Source organism: Petaurus breviceps, unplaced genomic scaffold (genome assembly GCF_028583685.1).
Source record: "Petaurus breviceps papuanus isolate PSGF00001 unplaced genomic scaffold, PetGlider_PUasm1.0 174, whole genome shotgun sequence".
NCBI lineage: Eukaryota > Metazoa > Chordata > Mammalia > Diprotodontia > Petauridae > Petaurus > Petaurus breviceps.
In genome coordinates this window covers 21,992,276-22,007,758 of record NW_027185761.1, presented here as the reverse complement: position 1 = coordinate 22,007,758, position 15,483 = coordinate 21,992,276, and the positions used below count along the sequence as shown (strand labels likewise).

Below are 15,483 nucleotides of genomic sequence, written 5' to 3'. Positions count from 1 at the left end.
TTGAGGCCTGCCCAGAAATGTAACCAGATCCCCCAGCCTCTGCTGGCCTGGCAGCACGGTGGCCACGCACAGCATGCTGCACTTGGGGGCTTGCCAGGACCCAAGAATCCCTGCTGAAGCTTCTGTTGGGAGTGGAGGGTATGAGTAGGGGCAAGGAAGGACAAGAAGTCTGCTCAGATTCAGAACCAATAGAATGTCCACAGATTAACTTCAGGTTCTGATTAACTTCAAGCTTCTGGGAGAAAGGGTTTCAGACAGTTGTCCAGGAGCAGCAGTTATAGATGGAATACAGGCCTGGAATAGATTAGGTACATATTACACAGCAGTAAATGACCGCAGTAATCTAATGTTTAACAAATCCAGGGATACAAGATCCTGGGACAAGAAATCACTATATGACAAAAATTGTTGAGAAAACCGGAAAATAGTTTGGCAGAAACTAGCGATATCCACCATCACACTATATACTGAGTAAGTCAAAAGGGTAATATCACAAGCAAATTAAGGGATTGTGGAATATTTTACCTGTCAGATTTATGGATAAGAAAAGAATTTATGACCAAACAAGATAGCATTATGGGATATAAAATGGATAATTTTGATCACATCAAATTAAAAAAATTTTGCACAAACAAAACCAATGCAACCAACATTAGAAGGGAAATGGGAAACTGGGAGGAAATTTTGTAGCAAGTCTCTCTTATTAAGGCCTCATTCTCAAATATATAGAGTACTGAGCCAAATTTATGAGAATGTGAGTCATTCCCCAACTGGTAAATGGTCAAAGGCTATGAACAAGCAATTTTCAGACAAAGAACTCAATGCTATCTATAGTCATATGCAAAAATGCTCTAAGTAACTATTGATTAGAGAAATGCAATTTAAAAAACTGAGGTACCACTTCACACCTATCGGATTGGTCATTATGACAGAAAAGGAAAGTGGCAAATGTTGGAGGGGGAAAATTGGGACACTAATACACTGTTGGTGGAGTTGTGAACTGATCTAGTTGTTCTGGAGAACAATTTGAAACTGTGCCCAAAGGACTATAAAACTGTGCATACTCTTTGATCCAGTAATATCACTACTATGTCTGAACCCCAAAGAGATCAAAGGAAAAGGAAGAGGATCTTTATGCACAAAACTATTTATAGTAATTCTTTTAGTGGTGGCAAAGAATTAGAAATTGAAGGGCTGCCCATCAACTGGGGAATGGCTGGACAAATTGTGGTATGTGATTGTGATGTATTATGTGATTGTGTTATAAGAAGTGATAAGCAGGATGCTTTTAGAAAACCTAGGAAGACTTACATGAACTGATGTAAAGTGAAATGAGCAGAACCAGGAGACCATTGTACATAGTAATAGCAATATTGCATGATGACCAATTGTCAATGACTTAGCTGTTTTCAGTAATACAATGATCCAAGACAATTCCAAAGGACTCATAAGGAGAGAGAGAGAGGGAGAGAGAGAGAGAGAGAGAGAGAGAGAGAGAGAGAGAGAGAGAGAGAAAGAAAGAGAGAGAGAGAGAATAGAAGGAGGGATGGGGAGAGAAAGAAGGAAGGAGAGAGAGGGAGGCAGAGAGAGAAAGGAAGGGAGAGAGAAAGAATGAGGGGGGAAAGGGAGGGACAGAGAACAAGACAGATGGAGAGAGAGAGGGGAGGGAAGGATGATATTAGGACAATCTGCTGAAGAAGACATTACATAAACTCTTTGAGGACAGGAGCTATGTTACATTTCTGAGCATATAGATTTGACTGACTTGAATTGAACTGAACTAAATTACAATCTTGTTGGGTAGGTCAGGTTATTGCACCTGAAAAAATTGTAAGAAAATGCATGGATGACTATAATCATAGGCTTAATTGAAGATTTGGGGTGACAAAATATACGGTCAGCACCACAAGTGCTCTGAGTTGTCAGGAACATTGTTCACAAGATTTAGAACTGGAAGGAAACTTAGAGATAAATCATCTGGCTCAATCACCTCCTTTTACAGAGAACAAAATTGAAGTCCACAAAGGGAGAATGACTTGGCCAAAGTCACAGGCAGGGTGGGACAGAGCACAGTTTTGCTTCTGGCTCCGAATCCATCATCTTTCCACTAGAGTATGCAGGTAACTCCAGCCAAAATGATCAGTGTTAGTTTCAGGAAACACTTCATGGAGGGTAGAACTGGGGACAGATACTGATGGATAAGGAGGTTAGGGATGGGCAGAGAGTAGGAGAGGACCTTTAAGGGGAAGAGTGAAGGAGCAGAGACCTATGTATTTATAGGGGAAAGGGGAAAATGAGAAGAGGAGACAGACAGGAATGGTTCATAGAAAATTCTGGTAGACTAGGATGAAATAGTGGTCAAGGTTTAGGCTGTAGAGTGCCTTGAATGCCAGGCTTAAGAGTTTGGACTTGATCCAAGAGGTGCTGGAGGCATTGTTTCAGGAAGATAAGACAGGAGTCAGGGAGACCAATTAGAAGACCATTGCAGAAATACAGGTGTAAGGTGATGACAGTTTGGGCTAGGATAGAGGCATTGAGACCTCAGAAGAAGGGAAAGATGCCAGAAACACTGAAGAGGAAGAAGTCATGGGTCTCAATGGTTGATTGATTGATGAAGGATAGGGAGAGGTCAAGAGTGATACAAATTTTTCAAGCCTTGAGTGACTGAGAAAATGAAGGTGCTATTGACAAAAATGAGTAAAATAAAAAGGGATTGGCCTGGGAAGAAAGATGACAAGCTTGGTTTGGGACGTATTCTATTTGGGATCGTGGGAGTACAGCTAAGAACTGTTTTCAAGAGTAAACACACTTTGGAAAGTCATCTTGGCAGCAAATAGTCTCCTCTGTAATTAAAGAAAATACTTTAATTAGAGCATCTTTGTAATTAAGACAAAGGCTGAGTACACCCAGATGTGCTGAAGTCTGGGAAGGAAAGGCTTTGACCTAGATGGAAGACAATGTTAATGGTGCCCTAACACCCCCCCCTCCCCCGCCCCCCGCCCTGGGCATGAGCTGAGAATGAGAAGATCTGGGTTCCAGTTCCACCTTTGTCCCTACCTAGCTGTGTGACCTTGGGCAAATCTCATTTCATGTCCCTCAACCTCAATTTTCTTAATGGTAAAAATGGAGTTAATAACCCTTGCACTATCTACCATATAGGATTGTTTGTCAGGGTTAATGAGATGAAATAATAGATACCAATGGCTCTTGGAAGAAGTAAAAGCACGATACAATTGAAAGATAAAATAATAATTGTTATTGTGTCCTACAGTTATTGTTATTATTATCATAACACCATGGCACCATGGCAGCCCCTAGGGCTAGGGTTCTTATCCTAGGGTCTGGGAACTAACGTTTAAAATATTTTGTATATATCAATATAATCGGTTTCCTTTGTAATCCCATGTATTTTATGTTGTGCATTTAAAAAATAGTCTTTTCAAGACTGCCAAATGGGGCCAGCACACAAAAGGGTTAAGGTTAAACTGCCTAGGGGCAATTGATTGTAAATTCCTAAAGGATAGGCACTGACTTTTACCTCTTTCTGTATCCCCAGAATTTAGCACAATGCTTCAAAGCAGAGTAAGAGTGGGTACTGAATAAGTATTGATTGATTGATTGATTGATTGATAAGACAGATACCTTGGTACCTCCAGTCAGCACAGTTTGCATTGACAGCCTGAGGAGATCAGGATGGAAGAACCAACCCTTTCACCGGCTTCAAAATTTTCCAGAGCACAATTCAATTCAATTCAGCAACAAACACATATTAATTAATTACCTAACTATAAGGTACTGTGTACTACAATTACAAAGACAAAAAGCAGACAGTCTTTGTCCTGAAGGTGGTATTCTACCATAGGAATACAAAGTGTATAGAGATTTATCAGGGTAAGGAAATTCTGGGGAGGAAACTCCAACTACCAAGGCAGAATACACACTCTCTCCCTCTCTCTCCCTCCCCCCACTCTCTTTCCCTCTCCCTCCCTCCCTCTCTGTCTCTGTCTCTCTCTGTCTCTCTGTCTCTGTCTCTGTCTCTGTCTCTGTCTCTGTCTCTCTGTCTCTCTGTCTCTGTCTCTCTGTCTCTCTGTCTCTGTCTCTCTCTCTCTCTCTGTCTCTGTCTCTGTCTCTGTCTCTCTCTCTCTCTCTCTCTCTCTCTCTCTCTCTCTCTCTCTCTCTCTCTCTCTCTCTCTCTCTCTGTCTCTCTCTCCCTCCTAAAGAGAGTTGCCTAGGGGAAAGATGTCAAACACAGCCAAACCCAGCCCCAACCAGGTTAAAATGTAATTGCTAAAAATTTAACAAAATTTTTCAAACAAATACAATTGGCCACAGATGATGTTAATATGTGCTTTTTGAGTCAATATGCAGTACGAATCCTTAGGCAGGGTTTAGTGGCTCCCATTTCTATTTGAGTCTGACACCACTGGCCCAGGGCACTTAGAGGTTAAATAATTTGCCCAAGGTCACACAGCCTAAATATTTCAGGGCTGGGATTTGAACTCAGGTTTTCCTCACTCTGAGACCAGCTCACTATCCTGCCTCTCTGGACACAGATTTATACAAAGTAATTTCAAGAAGGACAGAACTCTATGAATTTGTTTGCCTCAGTTTCCTCACCTGTAAAATGGGAATTTAAAAAAGCACCTACTTTTCAGGGTTGTGAGGATCAACTGGAATAATGATTGTAAAGTGTTTAGCACAGGCCTTGCTATTATTCTTAATTTGGGGGGAAACAAGAAAGCCCTCCTTTTAAAGCTGTGTTTTCATTAGCTGGCTGTTCCAAAAGGCAGAGACTAGGAGAGAATGCATTCTAGACACAGGAATCTTCCTGGGCAAAGGTATGGAGGCTGGAGCATGAGCCAGACTGGGACATAACCTGTTCATAGACAAGTCCATACAGGAGAAAGTCAAAATAAATACACTGATTTTTTTTTTAGGGGAAGTGGGGGAAGGAGGAATTTGCTGACAGCTAGCAGAGTTGAGAAAAACCTCTTTAAGGATATGGCACATGGGCTGATCCTTGAAGGGAACTATGGATTCCCAGAGGCAAAGGGGAGGAAGGAGAATGTTTCAGGTATATGCAAAGCTACCAAGAGACAAGAGATGGAATGTAGTGTATGGGGAAGTTTGCAATCAGCTAGAAATGTAGGTCAGAGTCAGATTGTGAAGGGTTTAAAATACTAAACAGGCGAGCTGGGGTTTTATCCCACAGGCAATAGGAAACCCCTGAAACTTTGGTTCCATAGCAGAATCTGTGCTTTTAGGAATATTAGTCTGGCAGTTGTGTAGAGGATGAAGATGTAAGGGGACACTGACCCAGGGAGGTCAGTTAGGAGGCCTTTGTGACAGTCCCGGCAATTGCAATCGTTTTTAGTCTCTTAGGAAAGCCAGGTTCCACCTCCTGATCACACAGGAAAACAAGCTAAGCCACCCCAGCACAGGTGATTTAACCAGTCCTGGAGCGAGGCCCAGTGACTCAAGCTTGGCAATGTCGTTGAGCTACCCTTTGTTGGCCCCACCTGTTTCCAAAGGCAGAGGTGGCCTGGTAGAGAGGAAACAGCACCAGCCTGGAAGGCAGGAGGCTTAAGTTCACTCACTATGGGACCTGAGGACAGAGAGAGAGGAGGTCCTGGGTGGGTAGTCTGTGTGGAATGGATGCCCACTATGAACACCAGTCCAAAAGTGGGCTGTAATGGAGCCGGTTAATGAACCTAATTAGCCCAACCCATTCTGTATTCACTATCATAGAGAATCAGAACTTTCATGGCAAAGCTGAATGAATGATAAGAGGTTAGTGGCTGAGGGCAGAGAGACCTTAGATTTGGGATCCAAGGAGATGTATTCACATCCCAGCTCTATCACCGATGACCTAGGTAATTTTCCTTCTCTAAACCTCAGTTTCCTCTTCTGTTAAAATCTGGAGCCCTAAGTTTCTGCGTCCTAAGGGCCCTCTCAGCTCTGACATTCTATGCTTTGAGGCCCCTCTAAACTCTAAATCCTCAGATTTCTTTGAGATGAGTATGTCTCCTGGTTCCAGTTTTCAATCATCTCTGTGCTAAATTTTCTCAGACCTCTGACTCCCCCTCCAGATGCCTGATTTTGGAGTGTCCAATGGCTCTGTCCAAATCATGATATTATTTTTGAGATTTCTGGTGGGTTTTGGGCAAGCAGGAAGTTGTGGTATAGGGCTGAAGACACTTTTAAATAAAAAAATCAGAAGACTGGGACCAGAGTTCCAATCCCAGACTTTCTACCTATATGGCCTTGGGCAAGTTACATAATCTTTGTGTTTGTGAAATCAGATTAGATGACCTCAGAGAACACTCCCAGCTGTAAAGTCTATGATCCTAGGGGTGGGTGGGGATGGCCCAGAGAACATTTTAATTCCATAGGTCTTCCTGAAAAGGACCTAGTTGTCCCTTCCCCATCCAACACTCTAGTTAGGCAATGATAGGAACCAATGAGGAGAAAAGGGATGAGGGCAAGACTGAGAAAACATTTTCCTATGCTTGAGAAAGTTAGTCCTTCATTTACAGAATGGTAGGGTTGTAGCAGATGGGCTGAAGATCTCCTGCAACTCTTATGAATGTGCTATGAAATTCTATAATCTGATGTGAAGAATGGAAAGTTACAGTTGCCTCCTATAGACAGCAGATGGCAGACAAATGCTTAAATTTTGCTTTCTCTTAGTTTAGAAACATATTTAGGAAATTGTTCACTGTTTTCCATGATCTCAAACTGCTTCCTGATTCAAAGACCAAACTTTGATCACTAGTCACTTTCCAAGTGATAATCATGAAATGCCACACTCTCCAAGAGGACACAGAAGGGAAAGAAATATGAACGGGACATATAGGTTGCAGCTTATCACCAGTGATCACTTATGGGGGAAGGGAGAAAGGGAGCAAGCATTTATCAAGCTCCCACTATGTGCAAAGTGTTTTACAAATATTATCTCATTTGAACATCACAACAGTCCTGTGAGGTAGGTGCTATTATCATCCCCATTTTACAGCTGAGGATATTGAGGCAGACAGATGTCAAGTAACCTGCCCAGGGTCACATAGTAAGTGCCACAAAATAGCATAAGAGATATCATTCAAAAGTTATTACTGGAAGAGGAGGGGGGTAGATCATATAATAAGAGCAAAAGATAACATATGGACAGCAGTGTGCTGTTCTGTTGCCCATGAAATAATCATAAATAAACCCATGAAACAGGGTTGTAAATCCCCATGCCTGCCAAAGTAACAGTCCTAAAACACAGGTCTCATTGTGTTATTCACTGTTCAAACAGTAACAATGACTCCCTATTGCCTCTTACTTCTAGAATATAATCCAATTTTTTTTTTGGAGGGGCAATTGGGGTTAAGTGACTGGCCCAAGGTCACATGGCTAGTAAGTGTCAAGTGTCTGAAGCCGGCTTTGAACTCCAGTCCTCCTGACTCCAGGGCTGGTGCTCTATTCACTGTGCCACCCAGCCATCCCGAATCTAATCCAATTTCATCTCTGCCATTTAAAGAGTCTTTTTCTTTTAAATAACTTTGTTATTTATTTATTTTCAACAATTTTTGAAAACTTTGAATTCTAAATTCTCTCCTCCCTACCCATTGAGAAGGCATGCAATGTGATATTAATTATATATGTGAAATCATGAGAACCAAATTTCCACATTAACCATGTTGCTAAAAAAAACAAAAAGAAAAAGTGAAAAAATATGCTTCAATCTATTCTCTCAGTTCTCTCTCTGGAGGTGGATGGCATTTTTCATCATTAGCCCTTTGAAGTTCTGGCAGATCATTGCATTGATGAGAGTTACCAAGTCTTTCGCAGTTGATCAGTGTTACAATATTGCTGTTACTGTGTACAATGTTCTCCTGGTTCTGCTCATTTCACTTTGTATCAGTTCATATAAGTCTTCCCAGGTTTTTCTGAAACCATCCTGCTCATTTTTTTCTTATAGGACAATAGTTTTCCATCACAATCACAATTTGTTCAGCCGTTCCCCAATTCCCCCAACATTTAAAGGTCTGAACAGAGACAGACAAGCAAGACAGCTTTGTTATACAGTGTTAAATTAAATGTAGAACTAAAAAGCAAAATTACCTAAAAGAAGTCCAAACTGTTTAATCTTCTCTATTTTTCTTTGTATAGTGAAATGCTTGTGTTTGCTGATATTTGTTAAATGAATGGTATAAAAGAGAGAAGTTAAAAAATAAACAAAGCTCTTCAGCTGGATCCCAATGACCTTTCTAGACATTACCTGTTGTTTCCCTTCACACACTGCATATGACAGCCAAACTTGCCTACTTGTACCATAGCAATCTCCAGTCTCTATATCTTTGCACAGGCTGTCCCCTATGCATGGAATGCACTCCCTCCTCCCCTCTACCTTTTAGAATCCAATCCCTCTTTTCCCTCAAAACTCAACTACTTCCTACTTGAGAGTCTTACTGCTGAATCCAGATGCTAGTGCCAACTCTACCAAAATGATCTTATATCTTTCTTTTACATATACTTACATGTGCACATGTAGTCTGACCCAGACAGAGAAAGTGATCTCCTTGGAAGCGAGAGCTATTCATTTTTGTCCTTTTAGCCCTGACAGCATGTTCCAGTGGACAGAGGGTTAGCCACAGAGTTAGGGAATTAAAAAGACCTAGGTTCAACTCTGACTGAACTCTGACACATACTGGCTCTGTGGCCCTGGGCAAGTCACTTAATGTCTCTGTGACCCAGGAAGCTCCCTAGGTCTCTGAATTATAAAGAAAGTGCTAGCCTACAATGGTAGATTGAACTCCTCACTGAGAGTTCCCTATGCCTGAAGTTACAGGTCCAGTTTGAAAAAAAAAAAAGCCTGGTGCATAGTAAGTGTTTAATAAATATTTGTTCAATGGTTGGCTGATAAATTTATAGCTGGAAGGGACCTTGGAGATCATGGTCAAACCCTCATTTTACAGATGAGAAAGCTGAGATCTAGGAAGGCTAAGTCACTTGCCCAAGATCCTATACCTAGTAGATGGTAGTCAGTCAGTCAATGAACATTTTTAAGCACCTACTAAATGCTGGAGATTCAAGGAAGATGTACATGACAGTCTTTGCCCTACAGGAGTGCATAGTCTGATGGGAAAAATAATGTGCAAACAACCAGGTAAAAACAAGATATCATCAGAGGGAAGGCACTAGGGTGGTAGGTCATGAAGCTGAGCCTAGTTCCTCTGATCCTGAGGGCATCACACTTTCTGCTGAAACATGTTAAAAAACAAAAAAAAGGAAGACCTCTAGCAGGTTACATAGACCCCCTAGGGAGGATTTCTGGAAGGCTATCAACAGGAGGTCCACAGGAAGAGCCCACGTGTATTAGGAGATCTGCACCATTGGAGGAATGCCCACACCCATGAGATCACCCATCCAGAACCAAGGAAGGCAGGATAGATAAGTCACTCATTGGCTCCCATGCTCTTCTTCCTGAGCAGGGCAGCCCTAAATGTAAATGGGAGCTATTCACCCTGTATGCCCCTCTGCATAAATCAAGAAGAGTTTACATGAGATAATAAATAGTTTTACTTGGTAAGAAAGTATATGTCAACAAAACATACCCACTTCATGTCCTTAATGGGGCTATCAGAAGTCCAAGGTAAGCAAAATGCTGTTCTGGGGCAGTTAGCTCAAGAGAAGCATCAGGATATTTAAGAAGCTTCACAGTTTTATGAGGCTGTTTGGTTATAATGTATTAATAATAAAACTGGCTGACATTTTATGGGATGCTTTTAAGGTTTACAAAGTACACTATGTACATTACCTCATTAGACCCTCCCAGCCTATGGGGTAATTGCTTATAGGTATTATTAACTCCATTTTACAGATGAGGAAACTGAGGCTGAGATAAATTACATCACTTGCCCCTCTAGTAAATAGGAACACAGGACCTTGAGACAGGAGATCTAGGGTTGGAAAAGAAGATAGACGTCTAGTCCCCTAGCTCTCTCATTTTACTGATGAGGACTCTGAGGCAGAAAGGTTAAATGGTTTGTCTGAGGTTACCCAGGCAATTCTAGTGTCAGAGCAGGGATTAAAATTCAGTCTGAGGCATAATTTAAACCTCAGTCTCCCTGACTCCATGGCCAGAATCCAATACACTCTACACAATGTTCTGTAGATTATATATCTGCAATTACAACGACACAGAAAATCGGTATGGTTTAATAGAATGAAAACTGACCTGGCTGGCAGTCAGGAGACCCATGCTGAGTCAACAATTCTGCCCAATTTCCCATCCATGTGACCTCACAGGCTAGCTCCTTAACCCATTCTGAGTCTCAGTTTTCTCATCTATAAAGTGGGGATAATAATACCTTGTGTTTCACAGGCCTGTTGTGAAGGTGGAATTAACAGGAATCAGACTAATTCAGCTTGGCTCCAGAAGGGCAGAACCTGGAGCAAACCCATGGAAGGGTTTGAAAGACAGACCAGCTCCAAGTAAGGAAAACCATCCTACAGACACCTACCAGTATCTGTAAAATGGGCCCATCTTCCTGAGGAAGCAGAGAACTCCCCCTCACTTGAAGTCTTTAGGCTAAAGCTGCAACAGCATTTATTGGGAGATTGGAGTCAAGAAGGTGTGAGTTCACAGCCTGCTTGGGACCTTGGGCAATCCATGCTGAAATGCTCTCAGCCTCAGTATTGGCATCTATTAAATGGGGATAACAATAGCACTCAGGCTTGTCATGAGGATTAAATGAGATAACCTGTGTGAACCTTACCCACTATGTAAATGTTAGTGTTATGGGAATTTAAAATTTTCTATTTATTATTTGGGACTCAGGGCAATTCTTCTCACAAGTATTGGTCAACTAAAAGTCTGTTTTACTATTAACCTCACCTGGGCAAAAACTGTCTTATGAGGTGTAAAATTTTATCTAAGAGCCTTAAGTCTTCCTTAGATGAGAAACTGGAGGAAGAATCTTTTTTTTTTCTTTTTCCTGGGCAATTGGGGTTAAGTAACTTGCCCAAAGTCACGTGGCTAGTGTGTCAAGTGTCTGAGTTTGGATTTGAACTCAAGTCCTCCTGACTCCAGGGCGGGCACTCTATTCACTGTGCCACCTAGCCACCCCTGGAGGAAGAATCTTAACTATCCTTGATTTCTTGGCAACATATAAATCCTTCTCCTCAATCAGGTAAATTAAGCCAGGTTACAGATTAAAACTACATTTAGGGGGTTCAATTTGTGAATCCTCCTCCCACCCTACCCTTCCCTCTCTTTTCTCTCATCAGCACTGGGACTTTCCCAGTTAACATGGTTCTTGGACTTTGTCATCTTCTGGTTGCTGGTTTTAGAATTCATTAAGAGATTTTCTTGTGTCTCCAAAGTAGGATCTTCTAAGTTTCATGCTCCAGCTTGACATTAAGAAGGACCCTCAAGGCCTGAGTGACTGTTGTTCTTCAGTCTTTTCATCCCCATCCAACTCTTCATGACCCCAGTTGTGTTTTGGGGGGCAGAGAAATATAGAGAGTGATTTGCCATTTCCACCTCCAGTTCATTTTACATGTGAGGAGCTGAGGCAAACAGAGTTAAGTGACTTGCCCAAGTAACTGTCCGAGGTCAAATTGGAACTCAGAAAGATGAGTCTTCCTGATTCTAAACCCAGTGTTCCATCCACCCACTGCACCACCTAACCACCACTAGAGGAACAGAAAAATCTATCCCTGTTTGAGTGAAATGGCTCATTGATTAATCAAACAGGAGATTACTATAGTCATTTACTACTGTGTCCTGTGTACCTAACCTGTTCCACTGATTCACCACTCTATTTCTTAACCGGTACCAAATGGTTTTGATGATTGTCACTTTATAATTTAGTTTTAGATCTAGTATGGCTAGGCCACCTTCCCTTGAATTGCATTGCATTAATTCCCTTGATATTCTTGACCTTTTGTTCTTCCAGATGAGCTGGCAGACTTCAGAAAAATCTAAAAAGACTTCTATGAGCTGATGCTAAGTGAAGTGAGAAGAACCAGGAGAACATTGTACATAGTAACAGCAACATTATACAATGATCAAATATGACAGACTTAGCTTTTTTCAGCAATACGATGATCTAAGACAATTCTAAAGGATTCATGATGGAAAATACTATCCACATCTGAAGTCTGAATGCAGATTGAAGCATACTATTTTCTCTCTCTTTCTTTCTCATGGCTTTTCCCTTTTGTTCTGATTCTTCTCTCACAACATGACTAATGTGGAAATATGTTTAATATGCTTGTACATGTATAGTCTATATCAGATTGCTTGCTGTCTTGGGAATGGGGGAGGGGAGGGAGGAAAGGAGAAAAAAACATGGAACTCAAAATCATATAAAAGTGAATGTTGAAACTATCTTTACATATAATTGGAAAAAATAAAGTGGCAGGAAAAAAGAAGGAGGACTTTGAAGTTCAAAGAAGTATTGTCTTGGGAACAAGGTTCTCCAAGCAGGATTTAAACAATGGTAAGGAAACTGGGAGCCAAGGGACCCCACAAGACTGTGGCAGCTAGGCTCTGAGCAGTTAAAAGTAGAAACAGACACTCTATAAATTACACCTTTATTATCAGAGTTTTTTTTCCCCTTTAGTTCACTGGTACAAGTCACTTTTGAAAAATCCCATTTTATTAACATGTGGAACAAAAAGGGAAAAGGGTTTTCCCTTACCTCTTTCAAGACCAAAAAGGGTGTAAGAAAATGGGACTGAATCTGCTGCACACCCACCCAACCTTGCTGGTCCAATCCCAGAGCTCTGAGGAAGCCCTGGGTTCTTCTTTCTTGAGGCATGCCTGGACTGGTTGTAGATAAAATCCTGCTCATCTATGTAATGGCTGCTCCCTTTATCCCTTCTACCTGCCAAGGCCTCAGCATCCATAATAATAGCTTGGTTGACAAACTTGTCCTCTAGATCTGGGAGGCAAACAGGAAAAGCAAACATCTCTATAAGCAACCCAAATATGGACCATTACACACTATGACGGGTGGACATTTATTGGTGGGCAGGGAGGAAGCATGATTGCCTTTTTCTGAATATGCTTAAAGCTAACCTTTTTGCTCATTCCCAACATTCATTCATTCATTTGTTTGTTTATTTATTTATTTATTTTAGAGGAGGGAAAGTAGGGCAATTGGGGTTGTGACTTGCCCAAGGTCACAAGGCTAGTTCGTGTGTGTGGGTGTGTGTGTGTATTAAGTGTCTGAGGTCCCATTTGAACTCAGGTCCTCCTGACTCTGGTACTGGTGCTCTATTCACTGTGCCACCTAGTCACCCCTCATTCCCAATATTTAGACATTCAACAAATACTTATTAGGCACACAGAATCATAGATTTATAAAACGTGAGACCTGGAACAGACCTTAGAACATAAAATATTATAACCAATCAACAAGTGTTTATTAAGAGCTTAACTGTGTTTCAGGCATTGTAATAAGCTCTGGGGACATAAGAGAAGGCCCTCAAGGAGCTTACATTCTAAAGGAGACAACAAATAAATAAAGTGGAAGGTGATCTGAGAAGGACAGTTTTAACTTCTGGGAGAACCAGGAAAGACCTCTTGAGGAAACTTGAGAAGAATAAATTGACTTTTTCCAGTAATTAATGGTTATAGGATATGAACAAACCAGTTCTCAGAAGTACTGCATACTCTTAACAACTATATGAAAGAATGCTCCAAATCACTAATATAAGAGGAATGCAAATCACCCTAACATTTTTACCTCATACCCCGCAAACTGACAAGAATGAGAACAGTTAATACTGGAGGGATTGTGGGAAGACACACATACTGGTACATTGTTGGTGGAGCTGTGAATCAGTACAGCTACTTTGAGAAGTAACTTGCAGTTATGCAAATAAATTGACTAAAATGTTCATACCCTTTGACCTAGAAATATCAATACTAGGCTTATACCCCAAGGAGGTTAATGATGAGAAGAAAGTCCCTATATACACCAAAATATTTATAGCAGCACTTTTTGTGGAAGCAAAGAATTACAAACAAATTAAATAGGTATCAGTTGGGAAATAACTAAATAAATCATGGTATATGAATGTAATGTTACTGTATCATAAGAAATCATGTATGTATGGGGCGACTAGGTAGCGCAGTGAATAGAGCACCAGCCCTGGAGTCAGGAGGACCTGGGTTCGGATCCAGCCTCAGACACCTAACACCAAAAAAAAAAAACCCCTAGCTGTGTGACCTTGAGCAAGTCGCTTAACCCCAATTGCCCTCCAAAAAGTAAAAAAAAAAAGATTAAAAATAAAAAAGAAATTGTGTATGTAATGAATAAATATAGATAAACATGTAAATATCTACATGAACTAAAAAAGAGTAAAGTAAACAGAGCCAAGAAAATGATATACATAATAGTCACAACAATGTAAATGGAAAGAACAATCAGAAGTAAATTTTTTTTTTGCTTTTTGGAGGGGGGAAGGCAGGGCAATTGGGGGTAAGTGACTTGCCCAAGGTCACACAGTTAGTGTGTCAAGTGTCTGAGGCAGGATTTGAACTCAGGTCCTCCTGACTCCAGGGCCACCTAGCCACCCCCCAGAAGTGAATTATACAAATTTTACAAATTGAAATTTTACAAAATTACAAAGAATAGCATTGCTCCTAAAGAGAGATCTCCCACTCCATCTCTTTGCAGGACCATAGATGTGGCACATTTCAGACATCTTCAGACATTTTTTTTTTGATGAATTGATTGGTTTTACAGATTTTTTTGTCTCTTTTTTCTTTAAAAATTATTATTTGTTATATGGGATGGCTCTCTGGTGGGGGAAGTAGAAGAAAATTGGGAGAAATTCTGTTGATGTAAAAATCAAGAGATATCAATAAACTTTATTTTAAAAAGGAAATAACATAAACAAAACATTTGTAAAAACAAATATCAGCAAAAGAAAATTCAGATTGACCAAAGTCACGCAACTACTAAGTGGCAGAGCCAGGATTTGAAATGAGGTCTTCCAACCATTGCTCTTTCTATTCTAGTATTTCTAGTGTCATAACCAGTGACTTATGCAATAAACTGACCCTATGCACCAGCACCCTACCTAGTATGGGGTGTAATAGGGCTGGCCTCAGGGCCTGTCTGGGGAGCCATTATCTCCTCAGGACTCCCTAAGATGCTGAGTGCCCTCTTCTGGTACAATTGCACTGGAGGTAGGGACTGTGCTCAGTTCGACAGCACCTGTGGCTCTTCGCCACCCACCCTCACTGCCCTCTTTACCCGCCTCTCCCGCCCCCTCCTATTCTTCTCCTGGGACTGAGTTTTGTTTCCTTCCCCGCCCCCACCATCAGCCACCACCTGGATTTGCCAAAAGGGAAGTTTCAGCTAGTTATGGCTCTGCTGTGCATGAATTAACTTTTCCATAGTCTCTTCATCCTTTGCACAAGAATAAGAAACTCCAGTCTCTCCTTTCCTCTCATTCCCAAACTAGGGCACCTGTCCC

General features: G+C 41.1%; 1 long non-coding RNA gene across 2 annotated transcripts in view; it reads left to right on the top strand.

Annotated features, from left to right (window-relative positions):
- LOC138158035 (uncharacterized) overlaps window positions 1-12,379 on the top strand; it is a 47,409-nt gene extending 35,030 nt beyond the window's left edge. For both annotated transcript variants that reach the window (XR_011167535.1, XR_011167534.1), the window contains one exon: window positions 11,946-12,379. This is a non-coding gene — a long non-coding RNA (uncharacterized lncRNA). The remainder of the gene's footprint in view (window positions 1-11,945) is intronic.
- The last annotated feature ends 3,104 nt before the right edge of the window (window positions 12,380-15,483 follow it).